At 36.2% G+C, this 14,631-nt stretch overlaps 1 long non-coding RNA gene across 1 annotated transcript; it reads right to left on the bottom strand.

The window, feature by feature from the left end:
• Positions 1-8,320: 8,320 nt before the first annotated feature.
• On the bottom strand, positions 8,321-10,271 carry LOC117915523. The gene is made up of 3 exons (XR_004651408.1): positions 10,158-10,271; positions 8,505-8,864; positions 8,321-8,410 (listed from the first exon to the last, which is right to left on the bottom strand). It is a non-coding gene; the product is annotated as an uncharacterized LOC117915523 (long non-coding RNA).
• Between the last annotated feature and the right edge of the window lie 4,360 nt (positions 10,272-14,631).

The following is a 14,631-nucleotide window of genomic DNA, read 5'->3' as shown; positions in this document are numbered from 1 at the left end:
GTACCCTACCCTCCATCTCCCGAATCTCCTCCTCTTTGTCTACTGCAGGATACACATCCCCCTCTGCCTGTGGCTGTGGTACTGGTCGGTCCGCCCTCCTAATCCATGACCCATCTGGGGCCTTCTCCAACTTCATCCGCGCCATCGACTGCTCATCATAGGTGTCATAACTGCTGGGCGCCTCGACCTCCTGCTCCTTGCTCAAATCCACCCCGCATCCTTGAACACTCATGTCATGAAGCGGTCGTATGGGAGAATGCGTTTGGGCCTTTCGCAGCATGCCATCATGTGCATCATCATGACATACCCGACATCAATACGTCTCCCCGTCATAATTGAATCAATCAGGAATGCCTCCAGGTAGGAAACCTCATCTCGATGACCGCCACGTGGTAGGAGGATGTACGCTATCATGTGGTGAAGGACTCAGCAGGTCACTGTGAGGCTATGTGCTGATGGTTTGCCCAACCTTGGGGCATCTGCTAGGCCGCACATCCTCTGAATCGCCTCTCTCGGATCGAAACCCGGCATCGTCGGCCAGGCCTTGGCATCATATACTCAGAGTCCACCAGGAGGAATGTCCAAAATGCGGCAGATGCTCTCCGGGTCCAGATGGATCTGAACCCCTCTAATGGTCGAAGTGATCGGGCCTCCATGTCCATACGTCACTCGTGAATAGAATGCCCTGAATAATGTCAGAAAAATGGGCTCTGAAATAGTGACTAAAGGCAGCCACCCCATGCGTGCAAAGAGGCTCTCAAACCCGAAATGTTGTAGATGGGCGAAATTAATATTTCTCCTTACAACCACCTTCCTCTGGACGAAATGCTGCTTGTACCTCTGGTATTCGTTGAGCGAATTGAAAAGGCCGATGTCGAACCTCGCCTTTCGGCGAGCCTCCGCCTGACCGTCCTGAGAAGCCTGACTAGGACGTTTGCCTTGTGCCTTCGAGGCACCCTTGTCTCTCCTAAGCGCCATGAAACACTACAATAGAAGGGAACACTGTACTACAGGAACAAAGGGCCACACTTATGTCAAAACAAGGCCAATGAAAGAGTCGTGGCGCGCGGGAAGAGAAAACAAACCGCCTGTGACGCGCGATGAAGGAGGACCACTGCCAAACCTCACGCCCTAGGTCTGAAATGTGAACCCGCACCCCTCAAAACTCACTCCGAAGGCTTGCAATAGCTGGAAGGGCGTCGAAAGTGGGTGTGTGGAAGCTCAATCGGCGGATCCCTTCGACTAGCAGAGGATAGCACTGAAGAAATTAACCGCGGGAGGGTTTTTTAAACGTCACCCCGGCCGACCAGATATGAACCGGTTGACTCAGTAACATGTTCCAGTTTTTATGTTTGGATATACTTATGATTAAGACTAGAATCATTATTTGTTTCATTTTCAATTTTAGGTAATATTGGAAATTGGAATGGAAAAATAAATAAATTAATAAAAATATCCCTACACATAATTTAAAATAATTTTTTACTTGTATTTATAAAAACATCTTAGAAAGTTTTTCTTAATGTGTAATTTAAAAACAATGTTTTGTTTTTAAAAATAAAAAATATTTTTTAAAAATTTATGCCACTATTTGGTTTTTATTCTATATAAATGGTTTTTAAAAACAAAGGACAATTAATTTAGAAAATACGTAAAAGCTGTATAATTAAAATAAGTAAAAACAAACTATTTGATGTTATTTTGATAAAAAAAAGAAAGTGAAATGTTTTAAAGGATTTCAAAATCAAAAGCCTCCTGGAACCGGTCGACCGGTCTATCTCCGGACGAGGGTGCCATTTTGCATTCTCTCTCATCCAGTAGCATGTGTTCGGCCGGCTGAATACGTGCTCGATCGGTTGATATACGGATGAAGCAAAGTATCGACCGGTCGTGAACTGTGCAAAGTCGGTTGTTTTGCTTTAGCTCTTATCCAGAACATGTATTCGGTCGAACAATTCCTGCTTCCCGGGTGACGGGTACACATAGACCGGTCGGCGGATAATTTCTTTTTTATTGGTCAAATATTGGTATGTTTTGTTAGAAGGGGAATGCAATTAAATGGTTAAAGCAAGGTCATCGGACGGTTCGTGGGGTCGCCATATATACACCTTCATTGTACTAAATAAATTGTAAATGCTATGTACGAGAGTGTTGATGCATAGGTTTTTTATAGTTTGTAATGGCGGTGCCTTTTATTAGATGTTTTGAGAGAGTGAAGGAAAATACGACTTCATCAGAACCTTCATTAAATATATAAACCATAATATTCGCAATACAATGGCAGGAGTTAGTTTTTTTTTGTATAATGTACAATCATCTTTACAAATCCTCGTCACATCCTATTGAAAAGTGTAACTCAAACTGCCATAAATCGATGCCGATGTGCATTATGTGATGAAAGCAATAATCTGCCCAGTAGCTTCAATCTATACTTCTTAATCTTGGCCTGCACTCATTCATGTTTAAAAGACATACAAGGAAAGGTTAAATAAGTTGCCGATGCTATGCAATTTTTATATAAATGATGTCATAGCGAAAACCTATATGTACATACCACATCGATGGATTTGGAGAGTCCCCCATTGGACCAGTTGTCCATGAATTTCATAATAAAAACGCCGCAGTCATTGCTAATACAAAGAGTAATGTGTAAGAACTTAATATGCGTGACATGGGAAGTATAATATTTGGAAAATGCTATGAAATCAAATTAAACTTAATTGTGGTAAACACTAACTCATTTGGTTGGCATGGTACGTCTGGCATGACAAAACTGTACATGTTCAAGTCTACAACAACCATTTCTTTCTTGTTGGCAACAAGCAATAGAAAAACCTTGGCCTTAAACAAGCAAAGTAATTGACATTCAAAGTTACAATATGATGTACAATGCAACAAATATTGGGGGAGTAGAAGGTACATTACCAAATTTTGTTGTATTCCACTCATACAACTCCTTTTTCTTCCAGGCCGAGAATCCAAGAGTTGGATTCGTTTGTTATGCAAGTCATAGACATAAAGTGTCCAATGATTTTTGAAAAGGACCGGTAAGTAGACCTGCATGATGCCACATACAATGGATTAGAACATATAATGGGTCAAGGAGATCAAAAGTGAAGAAACATAAAACATTGGAATGCAAGTCTGACTTGAGTAACATTCTGATACAAGCCATCAAAGGCATACATATATGGATCGAAACGCGCAATAATTGCATCGTGCGTCAAATGTTTTGCGTTGGAACGCATCACCATTTCCTGTATATGAGATGAAAGTACTTAATGCATGGAAACATGTGCAAACATGTGGACATGTTATCAGAACAAGGGAAATTCAAATGTAGTGGCCATTAAAAGCATTCATTACAGCTATGTAGGGGAGAGAAATAGTTTTGTCCTTGATTCATCGTCGAATTGCAACATTTGGCAAAATGCATCAACGACCTAAAAGAAGAAATGATTAAAATGTAATCAATAGTCAGATTGACTAATAAGAAGATGTTACATCACATTAAAATTAAAAATAATGCAAACTAATGGAGAAATTTAAATATTAACATCATTGCCAATCCAACAGTCTCCCTGGAAAGACGCGAGGTTGCCTCTGGTTAAACTTGTGTCATGCATTGAAACAAGCTCCTCGCTGCCAACAAAACCATATATGTTAGGGTAATACCATTTGTTGCATGTGGAAACACTTGAAATTGGAGTAGTATATGATATAACATGCCTCGGCTCCAAGTCCCCATCAAATACAGTTGCAGCTGCCTCTTTTAGGTCCATCTTGATGGCAGAATGTCGGGTTTGTGCCTGCACTATGAATGGTGACAATAGATTGGGAGCCATCCGACGCACTCTCCGTTGCCTCCCAATGCTATGGGATCGGGGGGCCACAATCATAGAACGTAAAGGTAAGGGGTCACAGACGACTACTTCGTCATCGGCTGTTTGTTTGGAGTATCAACAAATTAGTTAACTGAACCCCAGTACAATTTGACATATTTTGTACGCACTAATGCAGTAATGAATGTGGCCCAAAATGTTACCAATAATAGGTGGATGCCGAATAGGAGTGTTTGGTACTTCTTCGGTGCAATGGAATGGCATGTCATATTGGGCAGAGGGTGAATCATGCGCGGCCTCGGGAAAGTCATCCACTGCATAGCCTGAGTGACCAGCAGTAGGGGAATGTACACTTCTTTCTCTTCGAGCATCCAATCTATGGATCAGACCACGCATGATGCCAAGCTGCTGCTGAATGCCCTTTTGATAAGAATTTATTGCGCGTTCGGCTGCATAGTACTTTTCCAAGATTTCCTGTCACATGTTAACGAATTAGCATAGGCAAATTTAATTTCAAACTAGTTAAAAGAAAATTGATTAGAAGTTATTAACAATATAGCAATGATAACCAAATTGTAATGTGATTTAGATGGATTGAATGCGTAAAGTAACAAGTAGTTTTAGCATACATGACTACTTGTTGGTCCACTGTCATCCTCGACATGTGTACGGGGCGGTGACGATTCATCAAACGCCTACATTATGAGAACATCATGCATGGTAAGAACATAGAAACATTGGAGGTATTCAAAATGCATGTAAATCAATATATAACAAACTTCATGCCAAATAAATGACTACCTGGCCATGTCCAAAACTCCCAAACTCACTCATCTCAGCAGATAAGCGCTCCTTTATCAACTCATCTGACCATGCTGAGAGTAGGGGCGCTGTCATCGGAACATGAACGGAAGGAATTTTGAATTTAATTACGTAATGGAGCTGCACAATGGAAATAAACATATGTATAATTCTTACTTGTTGGTACTGATGTTAACAAATTCAAATTTACCAATTAATGAATGTTAAAGAAGGCCAATACCTAGAGGAAAAGAATGCAACCATGAACCCAGACGCTGTTCCCTTGCTTAAATTGTCTTATACCCTCCACAAGCTGGTCAACAACAAATTGGCCCCAATTAACATCATTTTTGAAACCATCTTCATGGATGGTATGCCACAAGTTTCGACATCCATCAATCCTTGAGGTGGGGGCTAATAGCGTCGCACAAGTGTAGTAAATGAAGCATCTACGAAACTCCTCCCCAATAGGTAAGTTGAGGAGTCTCTCTTCACATGTGTTGAGGGTACCGAACGGATGACCAGACGAGGTAGTAGCAATATGTAGAATCCGTCCAGTCGTCGGGAGGCCAAAGACAAGGCTGACATCAGCAGCTGTCAGATCATACCTTTTGTGGGATGTAATGTCAATGCGTCTGAAGCCAACGTTAAAATGGGCAATCAGCCATATACAGATATTATGCCGTATCTCCTTGCAATTTAAGTGAAGAAGACCTCCAAACTGAAGGTCTCGAACCACGTCCAATTTCTCAGCAAGGAGCCTGTTGCATAGTTTCAGAAACCTTGAAGATGAACAATGTGTATACAATCTGGTGGACTGCATTGAAATGGTTGGAGGTCATTAGTAGTTTACACATGAATTATATATAAGAAAAAATTAACATCAATAGGAATATGTAAACGTAGTGAATAAAGCAATAAAATTGAATGAACAAACAAACATATTCATGTGGATTCATAATTTATGATTGGATGTTTATGTAATTCAATCTTTAACATAAAAAACAACTATAGGTCGTAAGTTGATCAAAATATGAAGTATCCGAAATAAGTTATCAATATTTAAAAACAAGAAAGAATGCATCACCTCCGTAGTGGCCATAGAAGAATGAAATGATTGTTGTAAGCTTCAACCTTGGAAAAACGGCCACCTGGAAATGGGTGTTATAGCAGTTATTGATGACCTGGAGAAACTAATAATAAAGGGAAATGTCAATTGACTATTTCGACAATTAATCTGTTTGATTAATTTGGTAATGGTGTTCCATAATCATAGTTGTAAGGAAAAAATAAATGAAATACATAACAATATGACATTTTAGGAAAACGCTTACAGTTTGGAAGCAAACACGTGTATGATCGATAATCCAACCAGCAACTAGATAAATAACTAGATAATAACCATATGGACAACGTGTGTAACAAGTATATCTAATTGAGGACAAATTGAAAGACAATTTTTATGACGTCTTAGAAATTGATGGGACATTGAAGTAGGTGCAACAAGAAGATAAGCGATAAGAGGATTAATTCACAACTTGGAAATAAATATAGGGGAAGTCTCGCTTTATTGAAAAAAAAAAATTTGTCACCCCTATACGTAAAATAATGTAACAGAAATTGTCATCCTTAATGAGACTCCAAATAAGAAATGCTCGATAATGTAGACACAGAGATGGAATTAAATAACAACTAAAAAGAAACCACATTCAAAGTGCACTTTCAATTAAGTTGGTTACTGAAAGCAACTCTAAATAAGAAAAATTCCAAAAAAGTGCATTATGCCTATAAATAGGGCAATACATAAAAACGAGAATCAACAACCCCATACCATATACCATACAACAGAATATATGGAATGATACAAAATAAGGAAATTGTACAACCAAATAAAATGCAAATGTCACGACAACGGATTATTACATTTAGAGCGGTTGTGACCTATTCCATTGCATCGAGAGCAATGAATTGCTCTCTTATGACAAAACTGTGATTCAATGCGCCTTTGTCGGGGTCTTCTTGGAGGACGTCTCACATGAGGGGGTTGGAAAGCAGGAAAGGTGTTGCTCGCGCAATCTTGCAAACTCCCATCGTCACAAAGTTTCGGCATGTTGTGTGTTGGTAATGGTTGAAACTGACTCGAGTAAATCAAATCTTGCATGGAGACATGAAAACATGGGTCAATATAGTCATACACGTCGTGTCTCAGTGTGCGGATGACAGCACATACGTGTGCACATGGCAAACCGGACATTTTCCATGTCATGCAAGTACACGTATGTTGATTCATATCGACAACCAAATAAACCTCTTCAGTAAACACTTAAACGTCCCTCCCAAATAGGGTAGCACACTAATCGACCAGACCTCATGATATTTGACATTAACTTCTCTTCAGTTTTCGGTCCGACCACGCTCTTTCCACTTTTGTGTACCACGCATATGGGTGTCCAACATGGCTACAAGTTTATCCATGTACATTAACAATAAAGTATAAATTGTTTGGTGACGTTCTTCTCTTAACCACGCATTGAATGCCTCTGCAATGTTAGTTGTCATTATATCCCATCGCTTTTTAAGAAACTTTGACATTGCCCAATGTTCGGGATTGTTTTCCGCAACCATTTTGCTAGGTTCTCATTGAAGCGCACAAGTTTTTCAAATGCTCATTGTAGTCTATTTCCAACCTAGCATACGCAATGCTGTCCAAAAGTAGCAAAGCATCTTCTTTCCTTTCTTTCCTCGAATGTTTTGCTTATTGAAGAAGCTAGAAAAGTTTTCCTTCACATGGCGATAACAATATGCATGATTCCTATCCCAAACAACTCGAAACACTACGCAAGATTCCTGATGTCTATATGATATAATAACAACTTCTTTACCATCTAATACCCCCTTTAATTTATCCAAAAACCAATACCAGTCCTCATAATTTTCTAACTTACCACACCAAAGGGCTAGCGGGAACATTCATCATCTGCTCATATGCAATGGCAGACAAAAGAGCTTCTTTATATGGACCGCTTAGGTGGCAAGATCATAGCCAATACAGGTCGACACCCCATGATGAACCCTTGAATTGAAAATGCCATGGGCAATGAACAATTGCATGAAGTGACCTTCTTGGGAGTGTACTCCGCAATTGTGCTCGGGTTTATTTCTTTTAGCCTATGGCATAACAAGGGAGAAACGTGTAAGAGTCGCGTCGTACTCCATATATGCCTCTTTTGCCTTCTCTTTAAGGTGCCATGCTTGGTTATATGTCAATTGAACCCCATGATCACGTTCAAATCCTTACAGATTTGACGGGGAAGATAGTCTGGAGTGGTTCTAAACACATCTTCAACAACAACCGCACCTCTCTTTGAAGAAACCTTCACCTTAGATGAACACTCATCCTAGAGCTATATGATTATGATTCACTTGGTAAGTATGAACTCGCAAGATGACATTTCCCTCGACAGCCGTGAGCTGTTATCTTCCAAGGACAACCATCAACCGAACACTTGACAGACATATGCGTAGGGGAATTTTTCTTGTACTAGTATTCAAACTTCCACCTAATGACATCTGGTAAATTGCATTGCGAAACTCCTCGGCATTTTTAAATGTATGTCCCGACCCTAATATTGCCTCACGAAAACGAATCGATTCCAAAGGGATGTACTCAGTATCTGCAACGCGACGCAAAACCTCTTGATAGCATCATAGTTTGAGGAATTGGATCGCATGATGCATTAGAGGACGGGAACGTGATAGGTGGATCTCTGCATTGACATATATTAACATAATTAGACTACGTGATGCGTAAAATTGATATTCACAACATTTTAAATAAACATTGATGTTAAAGTCCATTACCGAAATGCCAACTGTGAATTCGGGATATTTGCTTCAATGGCTTCCACAGAGGGTAAGTCTACTAGGTATACATTTGCAAAGTCATCACTGTGGGAAACCACGTTATCCAAATCATCCTCATCTTCTAAATCTTGGATGACTCTGGGATTGAACTTCAGCGTGTAGTGCATCTTCATCACGTCAAGGGAAATGTCGAATTTCTCTATGATTTTTTTGGTGAATTCTTCAAATGCCATTCCTTTATATATGTGAATACCTTTGCTTCTTCCACCCAAGTATTCCCATTGCCCATCATTTTTTTGGACAAGTTTGCCACCCACGAAAATGTAACAATATATCCTATTACTTGCGTCCATTAACCTATACAAACATAGCACAAATATCATATTATAGACCAAACAATTATGCGTCTTATAGAAAATGGCCTTCATATTTTCTCTCATCTGCCCTTTTGCTTTGAAGTTCACACTATTACTAGTCGCCATGTCCAGATTATCATGCATCATTTATGCATATACTTTTCCAAATGTTACTTCACTTATTCTATTTTTAACTGGTTGGTCGACTCTTTCTCTGTTTTTTGCAGATTGCTATGACCCTCTAGATCCCAATAGGAACATCACAATTACTTTTCAGACTTATAAATGGACAGATCATGCCAATGTCATTAGTGTTTTGGCTCATACTTAATAGACAACTTCAAATTTAACTTAATTTCAATTTGGTTCAATTGTATGCTGAAAATAATATTGAGTTGCATGCGTTTGATATTTAGCAATTGTGAATAGTAAACATGGAAAGAGGTATTTGGCCACTACAATGATTGTTGGAAACCATTCTGGATTTCAAGGAGAAATCCCTTAATTGGTTTCTTATGTATTGACTCCCTTAATTTTGGATTTCAAAATAGAATTAAGGCTCGTTAAACTGCCTTTGAACTGATCTGTTTCTTTATTTCGCATTTATATTCATGTTAGCTACAGATTTCATGAAGTTCGAAATGATAATCTATCTACACATACTAGGTATCCCACAATATCTCATACTATAGGGTTCAAAGAACTTGGGTTTTTTTCGAAAATAGGTAACAGGCGAACTAGCATACTAAACTAGACTGCCACACGAGGAAGTAAATATAATGCTCAATGATATAATTTGAACGAAAGGACGAAAAATATGTTTGCAACAAGAAAATCTATTTGCATTTACTTATCATATATTAGAATAAAATTGCACCTATAAAACTAACTTTTCAATTCAATATGCAATGCTAAACCAAACAAACATAAGTGAACCAAGTAAAATGCAAGGAAAATCAAAATATTTTTTATGTCGTCTTCATCATCACAATTATCAATGGCAATCGAGGGTTCTCATATTGATGGAGAAACAAGTGAATCATGGTGACATCACAGTTTAATAAAAAGAAGTGATTTTTCCATGTCAAGGCTATCAATCATGTAAATCGAACACAAACATAATTATCTAAACAAAACTTTTTTGATTCCACGACATGCAGATGCAATTAGCCCATGAGGATCCTCACTATTTCAAACTGTGAGCCATGTCTTAAAAACACCATAACCCACACCATGTCTTAGAGCCAGTTACGGGGTTTAAGCTTTAAGCTTAAAAAAAAAAATACTTCTTTACCTGATGGTCAGAGAAGCTCCCTCCTCAATGCTCAGCACGGGACGACACCCACGGTGGGGATTAATGGCACACTGAAATCGCCAGATAAATTAGGGCAATGTATTTGGGCTGAAATGAAATGGTCGAGATAGCCGAAATGAAGCATAAACTGAAATTGCTGAACCTACTATCAACTACTTCGCCACGGAACCCAAATCTGGTGGTGATCGTCGACACCAATGGATTGACAGAGATGAAAAACTCTACCGTCTACACCTAAAATCAGATGGCTGGGAAACTCCAGATGAAGATAGGATTAGGGCATTCTTGGGCGGAAACGAGGGAACACTCAGGAATGTGAAAACGCCTCTCAATTTTGGGGAAAACCAAATGGAAATCCAACGTCGATTTTGTTTTTAATCGGATGGTCGGCAAACTCCAAATGAAAAGAGGATTAGGGCATTCTTTGGGCGGAAACGAGGGAAACACTCAGGAATGTGAAGACGCCTCTCAATTTTGGGGAAAACGAATTGCAAATCCAACGTGGATTTTGTTTTTTTTTTTTTACATTAGCCAGCCAAAGGGCATTTTTGGCATATTATAAATTGTATAACCTTCTTATCAATTTTGAGACTTTGTCTAGGTGTTGGGCTTAATTCTGTAACATATATGGACCATTTGTTAATTTTTGGGCCCAACTGGGCCCAAAACACAATTCTCCCTATATAAAATACATGTGATGAAAAAAAAGAAAGAAAGAGACAATGAAGAGACTAGACAGACGGGAAATAAAGAAAGAAGAAGAAAGAAAAGTCAAAATCCTATCAAATTTTACCAGCTTTTCATTTATTATTACCAAACCTCCGAAGACTTTGTATGTACATCTTAAAGCCTTTGTCTTCTATCCACCTACCCCAATTGACTTGTGTTTGTCCTATTGTAAAAGTTTTGCCCATAAATGTGATGTAAATTTGAGAGTGGATACTTGAGAAATCAAGAAATATATAAATATGAGAGAGAAAACTTAGCTTCTTTTGGTCAACCATTTCTTCAGTTGTACATTTGTGCATATAACAACAATAAAAAGTAAGAATTTCCTGTTTTGATCAGTGTTATAATTATTGTCTTTTTTATTTATGTTTTTTTAACACTTATATGGTAAAGGGGGTAAAAGATAAAGAAGAGAAATTGAAATTATTTAAGTCATAGTTTTATTTTTATTATTTAATATTTGTAATATACATAGATCCTTCATACATAAAAAATTAAAAAAATCTGGTTATAATAGAAAATGTTGTTTTGAAATCAGATTTTACAAACTAGAGTCCTTACTCTTAACCCTTAACTTGTAACTTGTTTTAGTCGAAAAATTAACGTGTTTTTGGAAGACTTTGTTTGGTTAGATGGGGTCGTTACCCTAATACGAAGTGATGTTTTAAAATTTGATTTTATTCAAAAACTTTCTATAAAAATCCAATCTTCAAATAAATTATTTATCTTTATTTCCCCTCGTTATTAGAATCGTTATCCTTTGCTATAAATGTTGGTTTTTTTTTCTCTCTTTTTTATGTATGGAGGATCTATGCATATTGCAGATATTAAATAGTAAAAATAAAACTATGACTCAAATAATTTTCATTTCCCTTCTTTATCTTTTACCCCTCAAGGGTTAGAAAAAAAAAACATAAATAAATAAATAAATAAATAAAAAATCATTATAACAATAATCATAACAAGAAATTCTTACTTTTTAGTGTGGTTATATGCGTAAATGTACAATTGAAGAAATGGTTGTGCAAAAGAAGCTAAGTTCTCTCTCTCATATATTTTTTTTCTCTCTTGATTTCTCGATGATCCACTTGTTGGGATTGAGCCACATGGACCCACCATGGTTGGCACTTAGCATTTCCGAAGGGAAGGCCAGAGGCCCCAGGACCGTGGCCCCTCAAATCCACCAATTGTTTATTTGTCCCAAAAGGGGTGTCCCCAGGAGGAATCGAGTGTCCCAGATGGTACTAGGAGTTGGTTGGATATAAGGTTTAGTCCTAGTCTCGAGTGCCAGCCATGGTGGGTCCATATGGCTCAATCCTAACAAAAACACCACCCTAGATGGTACCAGGAGTTGGTTGGACATAAGGTTTAGTCCTAGTCTCGATTCCTCCTAGGGAAGCTCCCTTTGGGACAAATAAACAATTGGTGGATTTGAGGGGCCACGGTCCTAGGCCTTTGGCCTTTCCTTCGGAATTACTAAGTGCCAACCATGGTGGGTCCATGTGGCTCAATCCCACTACCACTATCAACTTTACATCACATTTATAGACAAATTTTTTCTAATAAGACAAACAAAAGTTAATTGGGGTAGTTGGTGGATAGAAGACAGAGGCTTTAAGATGTATTTACAAAGTCTTCAAAGGTTTGATAATAATAAATGAAAAGCTGGTAAAAATTGATAGGATTTTGACTTTTCTTTCTTCTTTCTTTCTTTATTTCTCGTCTGTCTAGTCTCTTCCTTATCTTTTTCTTCTTTTTCATCACATGTATTTTATATAGTTAATATGTTCAATCTTTTGCTGCTTCTTTGTTTGTTGCTTTAAATTTTTGTAGTTGGAGACCCATTTATTGTTTCAATATCATCATTGTTGACATCATCATTCCATCGCATTTTGCAAGTTCTAATATCTTTCTTCATCAAGATTATCCTAGAATGTTGCGTCATGGCTGAGGTAAGAAGATGGTTTTGGTAACTCTAGAGTAAGCTTGGTTATAAAATCTTTTTCTTTAGGGGTTGCAAAAGCTTTTGGAGTAATAACATGTTTTAAAAGTTTATTTCTTCAAATAGATGTGGTTTTTTGTTTTTCCAATAACATGAATCAATTTATTTCAGGCTGGTCTAAAGTCATAAATTTAAAAAGTTCTAAATTGAGTAAAAGATTTTGGAAATTTATTTGAACATGTCATTTCTAGTTCTAGTTCTTATTAAGGAATGAGTGGTTCTTTATTATGTTTTATATAAACATGGTGATAAGTTGATACTATTGATCCATCGGTTTAGAATAAGGGTGGAATGGTTATAAAAGAAATATCAATTTGTTTTTTAGTTTTATAAAAATATGTTAAAACATCTTTTAGTTTTTTTGAAAATTTTTCAGGGATTTGAGATGCCTGATTTAAATAAATATTTTTAAAAATTCCCTGGTAAATGAATTGAGGCACAAGATAAAAAATTTCTTTATTTACAATAAACATATTTACATAAGCAAGATTTATAACAAAGAAAAAATCAGGGTCGTGATATTCCACATGCCCTGTTTTTATTCTAGTATTTTTGGTTTTAAAATGTTTGAACAAGAGTTTTTGAAATGAATTTGCAATGCAAAAATTGCATAAAGTTAGCATGAATTACATCAAAATTTCAATCATAGTCAACTCAAACCCATGAAAGTATGTTAAGTTTCACGTCATGGTGGTTATTATATCGAACTTGGCCACCCTTAATATTACATATATAATTATACTTTTGAAAAAATTTCATTAGATAAATTGGGTCCCATCAAATGTGATTTATTATTTAAATTTTTTAATGATTCTAATAATATTAAAAAAAATTAAAATTAAAAAAAAAATTGACCTAATTAATTCTAAAATTTCTTTGAATCAAAATCAATTTGAGTATTTCGTCAATAATTAAGAGTTAAATGTGTGGTGAATGTCATTTTGTAACTAAAAAACTTTGCTTATATTAACAAAGTTAACTTGTTTTTTATAGTCCATTTTAAATAATATGTTAGTAACTATTATTATTTTTAAAGTATTATAATTTATTTTGAATAAAAAGACAAAAAAAAAAAAAAATACAATCATGATTAATTGCATTTCTTTTGTAATATCTAATAAGATAACGTCATTCCTTATGATGAAAATTGGTTGCATATATGTGTTAAGGTTTTACCCATTATGATGTGTTAGTGTTCATAATTATATATATATATATATATATATATATAATATATTATATTTATTTATATATTTATTTATAACTGCGTTTTCATAGATACTCAAACTTATGGGTATTGACTATCCACAACAACTAGCACCAGATAAATATTGTTTATTTTTAATAAAATTTAAATTAACACTAATAGATATTATATTTATAAATTTATTAAAAAATTAAAATATAAATTATTTATAAATATAATTGAAATTTATTTATTCAAATGGTTTTTTTTTTTTTTTTTTGTTTCTTTAAAAACAATTTGTCATACCCCTAATTTGAGAAGATGCAAAAAATTGTTTTTATTATTTTATTTGAAAATAAATTTTAGACGATTTTATTTTTTATTTTTAAACTTCGCTTATCTTTTTAATACCTTGTAATTTAAAATGAGTAGTGGGTTAGCCAATAAATTATTAATATAGGAAGAATATTGTAAGACCCTAAGTTTGTTCTTAATAGCACAATGTCCACTTGTTCATGTATACTTTCGTCTTTCAT

Source organism: Vitis riparia, chromosome 6, assembly GCF_004353265.1.
Source record: "Vitis riparia cultivar Riparia Gloire de Montpellier isolate 1030 chromosome 6, EGFV_Vit.rip_1.0, whole genome shotgun sequence".
Lineage (NCBI taxonomy): Eukaryota > Viridiplantae > Streptophyta > Magnoliopsida > Vitales > Vitaceae > Vitis > Vitis riparia.
Note: the sequence above shows the minus strand (reverse complement) of the source record. Positions and strands in the feature narration are given on the sequence as shown.